At 42.5% G+C, this 16,378-nt stretch overlaps 1 protein-coding gene across 2 annotated transcripts in view; it reads left to right on the forward strand.

Annotated features, from left to right (window-relative positions):
- Positions 1 to 7,285: 7,285 nt before the first annotated feature.
- coro1ca (coronin, actin binding protein, 1Ca) overlaps positions 7,286 to 16,378 on the forward strand; it is a 34,063-nt gene continuing 24,970 nt past the window's right edge. The window contains exon 1 of one of the 2 annotated variants that reach the window (XM_084359168.1): positions 7,286 to 7,398. The gene's annotated coding sequence lies outside the window, so the exon portion shown is untranslated. The remainder of the gene's footprint in view (positions 7,399 to 16,378) is intronic. The other variant, XM_084359167.1, reaches the window with a different exon arrangement.

Genomic DNA, 16,378 nt, shown 5'->3' on the forward strand with positions numbered 1-16,378 from the left:
TACGAGTGTGCGTGTCTGTAAAAGTGAATAGTAGGGCCTTGTTTACAGTGTAGCGTGTGGCGGTGGTGGAGCAATGAGGTGGTAAAGATGCTGTTCAGTGTTTGTGTTCGAACTGACACTGTAAAGCATTTCAGCTGCTGTTTTTTTAATGCACGTAACTCAGAAAACACACAATGCAAGTTCCCTAGAAAACTGAGCAGTCCCACAGACATAATCATAACTAATCCTAATGAAAGAGTATCCTCGTATGAATACTAGTTCCTGCAGGTAATGTAGGCTCCACGTATGAAAAGCAGTCCACTGGTCGAGCATTGCACTACAACGCTGTTGGACTGGAGAGTTTAAAAACCAATGATCCCGGCATTATTCTTCCTTTTCAAAACCCGGCGCCTACATTACCCACAATACAACTTAGCCACTGAGTGACATCATCGGAGGCAATTTATCAGATTACATGCAGCTTCCTCTGGAGCCATAAAAGGCTTTAACAAGTTTTTTCCTCACTAGTACTCTCTAAGACTTAGAGCAGTTGCATGTGTTTTCATTGACTGTTTGTGGTTTGGTTTGTTTTTGTTGCATATTTATTATAAACAGGCCTATGTATGATATACTGTATGAATATGTTCTGCTTCTTTATGGATTTTCAATTTCTCTTTGCTTATTATCTTATTGTAGTTTTTGTCTTTATTGTCCAAACACACAGAGCGCCCATGAAAAAGAGAATAAATTCTCATATTTAAATTTAGATTTATCTTTATCGTCATCTTCCTCAGGTACAACGGTGCTTTGTTTGTCTTCTCTCTGTTAACTAAATAATAATAAGAGCAGGACATGTAACAAGACAACTCGATTAAAGCTGATAAATAAAACAGATGTAATGAAATGTAATCTGTTCGGGCCACGCTGTATAAATAAAGGTTGAATGAAAAAGAATCATAATTGTGAAATAGAAGACAAACACGTCTGACTCATGTAAACATCTCAGTGACAGAGGGACTAAATAAGAAGCTTTGTTAAAGTCGTCATCGGTGTGCCAAGAATCCCGTTGAGCACATCTTGAATTAATGATGATCTTAAATTAGAGACAGATTGGCTTTTGTCTAGACGAGACTGAGAGTGATTGCAGCCCTTTTAAAACACAAAAAACACCGGCTGACGAGGTCTTTTAGCTGCACGTCTGTCAACACGGCGGCCCTCAGCAGTGCAGTCTCTGGGTGTGGGCCGGCCCCTCTTCCCCTTCTTCTGCCGGTGAATTCTTGGCTGCCAAAACCTCCACTTTTGTTTTATTATCTGAGAGCGTATCCTGTTTTGGACATTACTATAGAGACCAAGAGAAACAAAAGAAAAAGGATCTGAGCTATTTCTCAGATGACTTCCCACACTCATGAGCTCTTCTGCCATCTTCTACTTATCTCAACTAGATTCTTGGAGCGAAGGAGAAACTGTGCAGCCCATGACGCTGGTATGCTAACAGTGTTGTGTAAGAGCAACAGGAAAAAAATTAGGACATTCCTTGTATTCACTTTAACTTGGATACAAGGTGAAAAGGTCACCTCTTACGTATCAGCTCAGCTCAGCATCAAACACTTTCTCCACCTGAATCCACACCAGCAAACAAAAAGATGGAGACGTTAAAGATAACTTCTGCGAGGTTTCTCAAGACAGCGAAAAAGCAAAGCTGCAAGGTCCCCTGATTGTGTTAGTCAAATGTGCTGTGACATCACATGGATGTAATATAAGGCTCCCATTGCTTGTGCATTTGAGGGAGGACTGAACACCACCAAACAACCAACAAAGAGCACTCTGTCGGTCCTGAGAGAGAGCGATCGACTCGGCTGCGACGTCTTACTGGTAAGTTTCAGCCTCAACGTATGAGGAGAGATCAATATTATATCCATCTCGTAGTGAGAGTAGGGAGCCGTCATGAGCCAGGCCTGCGCCCAGCTTGTTGAATCAGAGATGATTTTATAGCAAAAAAAGAGTGAATTGTCTATTTTCCAGATGCTGAAACTTGTGAGAAGTTGCTGGTTTTGTGGTTTTGAATTCCTGTACGTCTGAATATGTGGAGGCAGCAGAGCACATGGTCATCAAGTGACCAGCTTTGGGTTATTCATGGAGGATAAGACAGGATAATGGAGCAGTTGTTATCAGGGATACACAGCCTCAGGGGAAGAGGTTCCCCACTCTGACTGAAAGTAGGTGGAGGATAATCAATGAACGCTAATCTACTCATTTAACGTGATGATGTCCAGATGATCTAAAGCAAAGAGAAAAGAGCTCTGTAACTTATTTTCTTAAATCTCCTCACAAACTTCAGCTCAACTCGAATAACGACATCACCACCACCATTGTAGGGTGATAACATTTAGCTCTCTCAGCCATGTGTGTCTCGCCTGTCAGATGATAAGACAACAGCAGTCATATGTTGTCACACAGACGGGGGATGAGGCCGCAGACAGGAAACATACTCATGGTCCACATCATTGTTCATTGTGCTGCGACCATTTTCTCTGCTTACTGCTGCAGTTTAGAGGATGAAAACTCATTAAACAATTAGACAGTGTCATGGAAAAGTTTTGTCTCTGCAACATGATAATGTAGGTTTTGCAACAACTGGTTATCAGTCCACCTCCTCCGACTGGTACAACTAATACTCCCTTTAACCATTTATCAGGAGCAGCACCATGACAGTCAACATGGTTATTGTAAGAGCAGTCAACGCCACAAGATAATGTTCGTCAGAGAGGCCTAATTAAATACAACACATATCCAAAGTTAAGTTTATACGGTGCAGTGCAGAGTTTTTGAAACACCATTATCATCTCCTCCACATATGCAACGTGAGTGAACACTAAAAGACTTAGGACTAATAATTCAATGAGGTCACATGAAACCAAATCGGCAGAAATATTCTGACAACAAGAAGAAGTATGAGACAACAAGCTGACTGAGAGAGTTGGGAAAATGGTTTCTGACAGACTGTCATAAGACTTTTTGAACAGTAAATACTTACAGAGTAGGATCAAACAATTAAACTCTGTGTTCTTGTTGTTCCCCTTTCTGCTATGACGCTGAATACCCCGAAGTATGATGTAATTTTTATTATTATATTACAGATTTTAAAGGTTAGAGGTTCTTTTAGTTGTCGTTTACAACAGCAGCAGAGTGCAAAACAAAAGTTTGAGCCTCTTTATGCAGCATAAGGGCAGAGGTGGAAAGAGTACTGAAAACTCAGGTATGAGTACAGTTACATTACTGAGATGTTACTCAATTACAAGTAAGTAAAAGTACAAAGTTTTTGACTCAAGTGCTACTACAGTTTAGGGTACTTTTGAACTGCTAATGTTTAATCGTTATCAATAGCAGAGTTTTATGTTTTTGTCCGTGTGTCAGGTTTTCATTGGCCTGTTTGTGATCAGATAACCTTATTGGCTGCAAAAATGCAGATCAAAAAGTCAGAATACCCCCCGAAAATGGCTTGATTACAGTAATCTGAGTAGCTCTCATTAGTTACTTCCACCCCTGCATTTCCCACAGAAACAAAAACAAAACAAACTGGACTTACTCATCCACACTGTTTATCTGCAGATGAGGCTTTTAATCTTAAATTCAAATCATCCATTCATCATGACATGAGGTTTAAGTGGAATATAATGCTGCAGTATCACGGCTGAGTCACTCCTCAGTCCAAAACAAGATTCAAATTCACAATTGAGATTGATGCAAAATCTTGTGACTGTAATTTGACTTAAAGTTGAGCAACTGTGGACATCGCAAGTGCATGAATAACCCAACAGAGGGTATACTATAGCAGCTAAGGTCATAAGATACTCCAGTTCACCTCTTCCATGAAAACAGCTGTTGTGTGACTGTGAGCTGTCTGGAACATGCTACATGGTCTCTTCCCAACACTGAAACCCAATGTCTAGACTGTGATGTTAATCCCAGGTGTCTGCTCCTCTTCTGTTTAGCAGTTTCCACATTTCAGTGTATTGTTCAACCAGGAAATATGAATGTAGTGGCACAGATAGTAAAAAAGAAACTACTTATGGGCTGGCATTCCTAATACTTGGCATGATTCTGGAGGTTCTTGGTGTCTTGTTGTGAGGTTAACATCATGACTTTCTCTACAGACAAGTATGGGACAGAACCAGGATAAACTTGAAGGGGGAGAACAGGCTCTCAGTGGAGGATTGGAGGAGGCGAGACCAAGCCCTGAGTCTGGAGGTGCAAGCAGTCATACAGGTGATGTCATGGAGGGAGGAAGCTCCGGTGAGGAGGAGGACGCTGGTAACGCCAGGGAAAATTCAGGGGAGCCAGACGCTCATGAACTGGACGGGAGCCCCGGCCGTGAGCCAACAACACCTTCTAGCGAGAAGCATATAAATTTGTGCGGGAGTCCTTCTGCTGAAAGGGAGGTGAGACAGGGAGGGGCTGCAGGAAAGGAGGGAGGAGGAGAAGGAGGCAGGACGACTCGCCTGGTTCCACAGGAGACGGACGAGAAGCACAAGAGTAGTGCGAGGGGTGAGGAAAGAACCAGAGCGTACAAGCTGCACAATCAAGCAAAGAGACAGGAGAAGAGGACTGAACAGGAGTTTAACAAGATGGAGTATCAGGACGAGGGAAGCGTCCCACGTGAGGATTGCCAGGATGAAAACTTCTCAGCTGGAGTCTCATATGAAAGGTATGGCCCTGCTGTGACCTCAGAGGATGCAAACTCACTTGGAAACACTGAAGAGGACCCTGTGATGGTGAAAATGAGAAGGTGTGGAGCTCATGCTGGAAGTGAGTTTTTAATGTCAGATCAGAATGAAACCATCATGGCTGACGTTGCGGATGAAGATCTTAAGCTCTGTGCAGGAACAGTGGGCTGCTTGACTGAGAGGAAGGGACCGCCCTCGGCTCAACTCCAACATCCTTTGAAAAACAGTCTGCAGAAAGAGTCTCTATCAGACATGAGTGATACCATTCACAGCAGAGCTCCAAAAGAGAGAACAGAGAATAATACAAAGGAGGAAACGCTAACGTGTGAGGTGCAGCCAGGTTTGAATGAATACTCTTCGGCAAAACTAAAGGTCACTGACACTGAGGATCAGAGGGAGTCGCTGAGGCCTTATCTACACATGCACATGAATGAAACAGACTCGAATTCAGCATCAAATCCAGCCTCACCCAGTGAACCCAGCTCTATTCTGGAGAAGCTACTGAAGAGAAATAGAAAGGAGAAGACCCCAGAGATAGATGACAAGGATATCACGGATGCTACTGCAAAGAGCAAAGAGCTATCTACTGACAGAGTTGATCAGTCAGATGTGAATACACCTCGGTCAGCAAGTGACATGAAGGGGCTGAAAGAGAAACCACCTAAAGAAAAACTTGCAGCCACAGATCATCACATTAAAGGCCGGGGCCTGAAGCAGACACACTGTGCTGACACCTCAGATGATCTTTGCTCTCAGTCTGGGGTGAACAGAAATACTACGTGTGAGCGCACAAACTCACATTACTCCACAGCTGATCGTCAGGGTTCAGAGAACATCCACTCGACAGATGCTTCAGTCAAGGAGGAGAAGCCAAATATAAGCCCCTATACAAACACGCCCTCAGACAACTTACAATCAGTTGTTTCACATGAAAGTCCGTCATGTGATGTGAGTGGTGTGATCGCTGAGGAATCTGCACCTTCCTCACTGTCTGATGCCAAGTCTCCACCCACAAAAAGTGATGCAGCAGAGAAGACAGACTCGACTACTGTAGGACCACAAGTAAAGAGTGACAGCGAGAGCAAAGCTGATCTGCTGTTATCTGGCTCTGCATGCTCGTTTGATCAATCAGTGAGAAGGAAGACGGTGAAGGACTCCACTGAGGAGGACGCTGGCACAGAGAGCCACCAGGTCACAGCAGGCATGAAGCAGGATCCTCACATGACACTTAACACTAAAAATGTGGCATCAGATGAACCTTGTAAGAAACCTGTCAAAGAGAGCGATGACAGTGTCACAATGAGAGATAAATCCCAAAGCACTCCCAAACCTCGGCCTGTCTCAGAGCTCATAAAGGAAACCATCCAGCTGCATGAAAAGCTGCAGCACCAGGACCGCCCAAAGTCAGTCGAAGTCAAGCCTGATGAGCTGGGCCAGTCTGTGAAGGTGGCACAGATGAAGGCGGCTTTCGACGCAGCTCAGAAATCCCCGGACAGGGCAGTCGAGAGGAAGCCATCCATGCGAAAAGGTAGGATTTACTGCAATGTATGCACTATATAAATAGCAGGGTAGCAGGTAAATTAATCAGTGAGTCACATGTGTTATTATAAAAGACCGTTGACCAGTGAAGTCTGCTTTCCTGGTCATTGAACCATCAGAATTTGGGTTGCCAGGTTCACCACAAACACTTGCATCAACCCTCATCTAGAAGACTGAAGGAGGGTGAAGAAAAAAATAGACTGACTGATGTAAGACAGCTGTTTTCTTCTGTCAAGTCTGCATCTCTCTGGATTTGTGAAATAACGCCATCTTGTGGCGCTGTAATACACTAGTGGTACATTGTGTTCTTGAAATTAATTTTTTAATATCATAAAATGATGCCTAGAACAGTAATATTGTACATGCATGTTCTGGTGGTTCACTGCCTGCCCCACACACTCTTTATGGTAGTTTTTATTCATGGATATTAGAAGCATTCTGCATAAAAAAATCAAAGTGGATGAGGGAAAATACTTAAAACCATTAAGCAGTACACACCTGTGTTCATATCTTTATGTTCAGTCTCCATAAACATACCCCCATGATTCACAATTGCACACATAAACACACACTCTACCTACTCTCACGCTCATAATTATTGCCTCACCTGAATTTCTTTTTAATATTATGGGGTCTTCTTGCTCTGTGCAATGAGCAAACAGGATGCACATGTCTGCCCTTCTAAAAATGAACCACACAAATCCTATTAAATCATAAATAAATTGTATAATTTGTGTAAATATATTGATGCTCCTGTAAATGATATTATCATAATATAATAAGGAGATAGTGATAAATAGATGATACATATATAATAGTTGATTAAAATGCCATAAAGTCACCAGGAAAGACACAATTAATGGTGATTTTCTCTAACTGGGAAACTGAAGAAAGGGGGCGTGAGCTCTGTTCCCTGTAATCCAAACTGTCGCTCTTATTGGCTGTGGGAGTCCGTCCGTCAAAGCCCACCGATCCAATCACGGCTCGCCAAGCCAAACGAGGGGGCGGGACTAGCGTCAGAGTGGGGAAAGAGCACACAGAGCGAGCGGTGTCAGCTCAGCAGCGGCTCCGGCAGAGGGAGGAATCAAGAGGGATACTCGTTGGGCTGTGTTATATCATTCGGCTTTCGGGAATACTTTCATTTTCCTCTCAGAAGGTAGGTTAAAGACTAAGTGGATTTTTTAAAATAAAACCATGTTTGGCTGTTTTGGGGTTTTTTTTGTCTTAAACGGCTCGTAATTTGTCCCCCTTCAGCCGTCCAGACAGGAAAGTGCATGCGCTAGCTAAAATGAATCGGGATAGTCTGTAGAATGTGAACTAGTGTCTTTTTTTTTTTTTAAGCTAGCGCTAGCCTTCAACGGCGGTTAACTGACACTGCCAAAAAAAAGTTTTAACCGATAACCAGAGGAAAATGCTGTCTGAGAGGAAGGTTTCTGCTCCTTTTTGGTTGTCGGGGTGGATAATTCACGACATGAAAATGTGCTGTTGGACGTTATTGAGCGGGGTGGGGTAGCTAACCATAGTGCGGCAGGAAAACTTATCTCCGATAGATCCACATACACGGAGGTACAGGCAGCACAACCGCGCCCTGGCCCCTGGCGTCCTGATTGTTAATATAGACTCCTCAAAACTGAACAATAGGCTCCAAACATTCAAATATCCGAGAGTTAACTCTTTCATTCACAGAGACGTCTTTGTAAAATCCTCCTCTTTGATTTAAAATCCAATATCTGCAGTATGCATCCAGATGCCAGGTTTAGATTTGACCCACTAACACACTGCTAGGGAAGATAAATGCAAAAAGGGGGTCATAAATATTGAAGCTGCATCCATGCTAGCTCAAAATTCATAACCACTGTGTCCCTTCCACCAGCTCTGCTTGTTTGGCCATAACACGTGGAGAACCGTTGGTATGAAATTATGCAGACTTTCTCTGGTAGTTGGTTAGTAGCTGCACCTGAGTGTATTGCTGAGGCTATCAGTATTGTGCTGGCAGCTGTTTTTAATTATTCTCCTTTTTAAAGCTAAACAAAGGGTTTGGTTTATGTTCAAGTCAGATTAAGATGGGGGATGCATTATGTTTATTGCCTGATCCGTGTGATCTACCTTTTTAAAAATGTTATTAAAGTTTCCATAACTGGACCATATATGTTGTAATTAAAATGGGGCTGCACATAAATGAATGCTTCAACAGGAAAATTGAGTGAAGAGTGTCTTAAGTAGGGCTGTGGCTCGATTTTGTTTTAATTATTAACTGATATGCCCATTATTTTTTGATTCAGTCAAAATCCAGGACATATTCAATTCTTAATGGCACAAAACAGAGATAAGCAGCAATGACATTTGAGTTTGACATTTTTTTAAATGGCTGAAACAATCAGCTCATTCATTTTCTGCCCCTCTTCGAATCAGTACATTCATTTATTAATTGTTTCAGCCATCATCAAACATGAGTAAGCCTCATCCTAAATATTTGACTTGGTTCTGCCTTGGAGGAGCGAGTAATGTGACTCTCAAATACCATTACAATTCTAGGAAAGCAGTATACTTAAAATTGATCCAAACGTGAGCATTCCCATCCTCCCCAGTCGAAGCTGCTGGGTGTTGACCCCAAGTAGTCCTTTCTGTGACCCCTCTGTTTGTAAACCAGCACCAGCTCATTTGCTTGCTCATTGCGATAGAGCAGTTTGATTTGTAATGGCAGTGGTTAGTGTGCCAAAAGGGCAGCATGATTTGCATATATTTTGCCCTGTCTTGAACTAGGGCTACCCAGCGTCCTTGTGTAATCAGCTTTTGAGTTGCAGGAATTTCCCTCGCCAAGACCTGCAGTTGTGGGATGCAGAGCAGGTGAAGGCTTCGACCCCAGGGTCAACACTCAGCCGTACTACAGCTGTGTTTGGGCTTGTTAACCATTCCAGACGCATCAACCGCTGCTGGATGCGCTGCAGTACAAGGTCTTTAGAAGTGCGTAGTCTGCCTTCCTATGGCTAGGCTGAGAGAGGAAGTGGGTCAGGAAGCAGAGGGAAACTAAGCATGAGATGTGAGGGAGTGTTGGCTCCTATCAACTGCAGCAAGGCGTGTTGGTGTGCGCTGTGGTGAAGTCTTGAGGGTGTTTTTTTTTTTTTGTTTTTTTTTTTACATTTTGAAGTGGTTTTGGGATGATCTTTAAGCTTTATATCAATTACATTTATTTCATCAGTGTTGATAGAGGTCTAGCTAAGTCCAGCTGTTCCCTGCTGGCCATCTCAAGTCACTTTTCATTATTGTGCTTGTTAAGAAGTTTCAGGCTTTGGATTCGTTTTGTGGACTAAGGAATGTGTACATTAGATAGAGAGTAGCTTGATATATTTCCTGTTGCAGTCATTTCCCATATCGGTCTGCTGGAATAATCAGCATTCTGTAAAAGAAGCTAAATATTTGGGCATGTTTGGCCTCAGCAGCATCTCAGTTGGACTCAAAGGTTGCATTCTTTTAACATGTCTGACATACCTCAGTTTGTGTCCAGTCCTGTCTGTGCAGATGCTATCTCAGCCTACACTTAGTGCCAGAAACTCTCAGATTGACTTGCCACACCTTAAAATTTTTTTTGATTTTTGATTGATTTGATGAACTGATTTTTTTTTTTTTTCCTGACAAGATGTCAGGGAGTTTTTTCTGAGGACAGGTGGGAGGGAAAATCTCATTAACCAATCACCCTGCTTAGCATATTAGTGTGTTTGTTTGTTTTGACCAGCCAGGAGATGAAGAGGATCACATGCCTAAATCCGTGCCCCTAATTGTTTACACAGTAGTAGACACACGGTTATTTGACATTGGGTGTTCGTTGTTTGATAAACCACAATCAAGCAGAGCTGTGGCGTTTCAGGTTTTGTGGTCCAGTCTGGAGTACGAGGTTAACCCGGTTTGATGTAATGCCGACTGACTGACTGAACGGACATTTGTCAGGTGCAGGTGGAGGGAGCTAGCAGCATGTGGCTCGGTCCACAAATGAGAGCTCTTATCAGAAGCAATTTGGTACAGGTCCACATGCTGCAATACTTTTGTATGAAACCAAGCATTGATCCACTCTCATTTGCCCTCAAAGTTAATTTATTATGCTCTTAATTCAAGCTCAACCCTTCCTGTATCCATTTTGATCCAAAAGCACTCTCGGGCTTCAACAGACAGAATCTCTTCATTTCCTAACAAGGCTTTTATTGTGACTTGCAAGGTTCTCAGACACACTTGAAATGTAGCTACTGACATCTATTCTTAAATTGCAGGAGACCAAAGGGTTGAGGGGCTGAGGTGGTACTCTGAGTGTTAACATCTCTATCGCCCGGTCCGTTATTTGGCTTAATATCAAACCGGTTTAGACATGATTACAATGGCTCAACCTTGCAATAGAGTATGTTAGATGCTGTATATACCTCTGAATACTTGTTTGTCAGAGCTTGTTAGATGTCTGGGAGTTTGTTTGTCATTTAAGGTAAACTATATAATTCCCTTTCTCGTGTATCTGTTTTACAGGGTTTTTAGAAATGTTTTGTTTTGCTTGGAGTCTCAATCAAAGATGATGTCACCTCCTCTTCTGGCTTTGTAATGCTTGTAGCTTAGCAATTCCAGTAGACACACACAGACCAATACTATTTCTTCCACTGGCCTTTCCCACCACAGCTGACAACATCTGTTGAAATGGAGCAGTGGTTTGTGCATTGCTCATTGGGGGAGGGGGAAGAACCTGATCAGGAAGAGGAAGGGACATACTTTGTACTCTCAGGCTGTAATATTTAGGAGTGGACTTGAAATAAATTGAGCAATAGGCAGGGTTTGTCGTGTGGTTCAGTTGTGTTGATCACCTGTTAGGAAAGGTGCAAGTGAGATCTTAGGCAATTGTTAAATGTTCAGTTTGTGTTGCTGTAGATAGAAAAGTAACCCTACACACAAACACTCATAAAAAGTAGAGCTTTTTCAGTTTTGACTAATTTTGTGGGATTTTAGAGTGGTATCTTTTAAATCTCAACTTTAAGTAGGATAAGAAGTTTAGGGGTTAGTCTTTTAAGTCTCACTCGTAGAAAGTGATTGAGCATTGGGCAGTTGAGAGTACAGTAAAAGGCATGGTCAGCATCACACTAAACATATCCATTAGTTTAACATTTAACGTTGAACACAAAACAAACATTTTCTGGCACATTTATGTTTTCTGTGTCTAATCCAAGAAGTCTGTTTTTCCTGCTTTGGAATGAGGAAGTTAGAAAACCTGCATCATCTTAATGTCTGGTGTTGAAATCTGTACGTAGTCTGTAACTGTCTGACACACGACATGCTATTGATGCATGTATATCACTTGAACCTGGTTTTATGTTGATTTGAGCTGGTATTTGGTTCTGTCTACTGAAGTATCACCTAGAAATGAATTGGACTTGAAGCCACATTTCTCTTGTGTCTGCAAATCACATTTCCTCTTCAAAGTGTAAAAGAATACAATAGCATTCCTTGAAACACTGATGCGTAATGTGTTCCAGTAGTATTTATACCGAGCAGAGCAAAGACCGCATGGTCACTTGGGGTAGGAGAGGGGTGAAAAAACATCACCTTATCTCATTGTTGCAAAAAAGCACTGGAATGTAGCTGGAATCTGATTACAATGGTGGTCCGTGGCCTTGGTTACAGGAAGGGGATTTAGGTGGCGTCTCATGCGGTCTTGGTGACAAAAGGCAAAAGGCATCCAGTGTATGGGGAGCACTGAGGCGACATCACTGGTGTGTGTGTACTGGCGGCGAGGGGTGGCATGGCGAGCAAAGTGTGGGAAAGAAAAGTCTGTGTCTATTAAATCTCTGAAGCTTTCTGATGAATATAAACTATCATCGATATATATCCATCAAAAGCTCCCCTGTGTATTTTAGGACTGGTAGCAAACCATTTGTTGGAGCTATGACCTGGACTGTGGCTCCCACAATGACGCTAGCAGCCACATTGTAGGGAAGTCGGCAATAACAACAATGATGAAATGCACCAACAAACAAAGGAATTGCAAAAGTAAACATTAAGCAGATAAGACCTTTTGAGAAACGTTGTCGGGCCCTGTTTTATTTGCTGATTGCATGTATCCGCAGAGGACTTTATGCGTGCCAGTGACCTCAACTGTAGACTGCACGGCATTTTCAAGATAAATGGCTGAAGTTGAGACAAATGCTGGGTTGTGATGAACACAGGCCAGACTTCAGCCTTGTTGTTAAAAGATGCATATTGTGGTTAAGTATTATTGCACATGCACCAGTAACTGTGTGCATTTACCTTGTGTTGATATAGTTTGGTGCGTAGTGATCAATCAGATACCATTTTTACACCAAAAATAACGTGTACATGCAGGTTTTTTTGATTGACTCCTTTCCCAGTGCCAGAAGATGAGTTTGCGTTTTTGTTCTTCAAGAATGTGTTTTTTGTTAACTTTGATTCTGGTTGGACAAGTCGATGGCTCTGGCTGCACCTTAAGGCTGTGGAGGGACTAGAGTTTTTTTTTTATTGCCTTGTCGAGTTCAACCTGTTGTGAGGGACTGGTCTGTTTTCTGTCAACATTGCAGTCGACACCCCTTTACAACCCCCGGAAGAACCATTTCAGAAATATATATAATAGCCACGTTTGATTATAAATGGTATAATAATGGTGATATTTTCGTGCATGTAAAGTAATTTCCTGTTAAAACAACTGTTGTGGAGATGATTCAGGCTTTGTCATAATTCCGCTCTAATTCTGCTGCCCCTCCCTCTCCCACATCAGCTCATCCCGATTTGTGGCTGGGATTTTCATGTTATGTCACATCTCACTCACCAAGCGCACTATGAAACACTGAGCCTCAAGGACAGTCTTGCACCCCAGCAACAAGGCAGTGAAAAGATATCGATAAGCCATTATCTTTGGGTATCACAGAGCTGTAATAGGCAATGATTTATAATCCTGGTAAGGCTGGTTATCTGTCGTAGCAGGTATCCTATTGTCCAAGTATTGTTGGTAAGCAGTTCAGTAAATCTGATCTTTGTACAGACATTTCTCTCAGAGCTAAAGCCCAAGTATTTGTCTTCTGTAAACAACTGTTTCTTTCCTACTGCTGTCTTTATTTCAGGGTGGGGCAATGGCATGTAATAATTTTATTGTCAATTGCCCTGTCAAGAAACCAGTTGGAGTACATAGCAGTTATCAGAAATGAGGTGGTCCCGTGTTTTATTAGGAATATGTGAACATGATGAATGTGGTAGGGATAGGCAGCCTTAAATGTCTCCTGTCACATAGGACGTTCATTCACGTCGATTTCCGAAAGGTGGAGGTCTCAGTTGAAGGGACCCCTGATGACTCAGTAGGGCCGAGCAAGAGGAGAATTAAGATGATCCTGGATGATGGGTACCGGCAAGTGCTTCACTGATCTTCGTTCTCAGTTACTGAAATGCAGCTGGGATCAAACGACAGAAAAGGTGCTTTTTCTTCCCGTAATGCTCAATGAAAGACCAAACATGAGCCCTCACCAGCTTTCAGCTCTCTTTTTTTTATTACTTGTTTCCTCTCTCTAGCTGTTTTGCAGTCTTATGTCAGAGCAAAACAATTTCCCCTTGGTTTAATGGAAGGCAGCAGTTGATGAGACGAGAAGGGAAACCCTTCATGGCCTAACACAGCGAGCTTGACGGCGAGCATGGAGAGCCTAAATTCCTACTTTATCACCTCCCTTTTAACCATCAATTGTGCTTGTAGTTTTCAAAGAAGTATTTCACTACTGGAAAGAAAGTTTTGCATCAACTGGAGGGCTTTTGCCATCAAAACAGTGGGGGGCTCTGGGTGCAGTCTGAATGGAGAGATGTTTGCCATTGTGCATTTACAAATACTGCTGATTGAAAATCTGTGATGTTTCCCTTTTAAGATATGGTCAGAGTAAGCAATGATAGTGTAGCATTCAATTTGCCATGGGTCCCATATTTCCTCCACAGTATTGTCAGATGTAAATGGACTGAGGAATGCAGAGAGATGGGTGCTTAAAAAGTGTGTCACACTGGTCCCATTTCCTGTTGGTCATTTCCTCAGGCTGTGGGGTCCTTCTTCTGTCTCTGCACATCAGGGTCAGCTCTGCTGGCTCAGGAGGCAATAAGGTATATAGCTCTGCTTTCATCTGATTTGCCCAAAAGATACTCAGATCTCTTTGCTTGAATTAGGGCTGGATCAGTGAACCATAAATCTCAGGAGAGTGTCACTGAGTAGCATGACATTCCCCCAAGGTGCGTCTCCGTCTCTCTCTGGTGTATGTCTGAGGCTGTCAGACTGGTGCCAACCTATGACTGCCTCAGCACAGCCCCTGCTGACATTGATTCATACAAATGTCAGCCATGATTATTATGACGTTATTGTTTTGGAAAGGGCATGGGTCATAAACTGAATAATAAGTACTTGATATACAGGCTTCAGTGTCGACTCTTTTAGCTCCCAGTTATTTGGAGGTCTCTCTGTCTTTTTTGTAGATACAAATTTCAGTCAATGATTCAGTTTTAATTTTAGCTTATTCAGTACCGTCGCTCCACTGTATGACACAGATTGGTGCTTGTCAGTGGGTCCATCGTACATCCAAGTTTTGGTAATTTGACGCATTGCTGGCACCATAAGGAGGACACACAAGCATTCACGTTCATTTTCTGTTGTCCCTGGTGTTTTTGTAGGCCACAGCTACTTGTTTCAGCTCATCGGGTGCAGGTGTGGCATAATAACGTTCTTACATAAGAGTCCCACTAGATAAGGTAGCTTTTGGTTTGGCATTTGCCCATGGCGGGAATGGTATCTATCTCTCCCAGTGAAGTAGGGGAGATTTGTTTGAAACTTAGAGGAAATTCTCCCTTAGAGGCTCAACACAAGTCCTGTCATGTTGTAGCTCTTAAGTCTGAGGTGGTTGAGTCCTCCTGAGTGTTAAAAGGATTCCAGGTTTTTGCTGAGCCTGAAGGTAACAGCATTTCAGCTTGAGTCTGATTTTGACTTGAGCTGTACAGTAATTGGATTATGTGACATAAATGTTGCAATTGACATGAAACATTTGCCAGTTTTATAAAAGTAAATGATTGCCTGCAAAAAATAAACCTTATGTTTTTCTTTTCTGTTTTACTACATGTATTAGTGGGAACGGTTGCTAAATCTAATCCATAGTGAGCGTCTAGTGACTAAGACATGATGATTACTTCCTTAAAAGGTTTGTCAGGGAACACCTCTATCATGTAACAAGGCTTACTCACCAAGACCCAGTGTTGTAAAGTTAGCTGCAACCCCACCCATGCAATGTGTGCACTGATATAGCTCAACCCTTGCTCCATAAAGGTTTAATATCCAGTGTCTGCAATCTAGTTTATCCCAGATGACTTTTATATACAGATCCTCAGACAACAATGAGTCAGGCTGGTAAACACTGAACATTTGTCGTGTTAAGCTTTGCTGAGAATGCACAGGATCGACCCCAACTCTGACGTATGATATTGAACATTTCCTGCAGTTTGTAGAGCTAAAGGACGGTGTGAGTGGGGATCTTTGTGCAGGCCCAGACTGAACCCAAGAATGCAGTGATTGTTTTGTCTAGGCTTGTCACACTATTGTGGTGATGAAACGGCACATCTTATAAAGCTCTCTTGCGTAAAACAATGTACTAGTCTGCTGCAAATTAACAGAGAAATGAGCAACAGGGTAGTTTCACTGTGCCATCTGTATTAAGAATGGGAAAGACTCAATAAACACAGCTTAGGGGTGTCATCAATAGAAATTCCCCCGTAGACGATTGTATCAGCCTTAACCCAACATCATTATCAGGAAACTGTACTGCACCTGTCTTGATGTGTTGCCCCTTTTTGCCACCATGTAAAGACTTGGTGGCAGTTTGGAAAACAGCACATTTCCCCTCAAGAGTCAGTTTACATTTCAGGTGAGAAATAGGCCGTGCGGTCACGCTTCATTTTAGATTTACAACGCCTTGTTATTCATCTCAGGGTTCAGTAGTTTAGAGGCAGCGTGGCAGTTCTCAGAAAATACTCCAAATACAGCTCTGCTTGTTCTCATTATCATCTAAACCTCCTTCCTTAGTTTGCTGATTGGTCTGGCCTCCAGCTGCTCAGCACACTCTATTGTCAATGGATGTTTTCCA

The sequence above is a fragment of the Pagrus pagrus genome (assembly GCF_965226575.1).
Source record: "Pagrus pagrus genome assembly, chromosome: 8".
Classification (NCBI taxonomy): Eukaryota; Metazoa; Chordata; class Actinopteri; order Spariformes; family Sparidae; genus Pagrus; species Pagrus pagrus.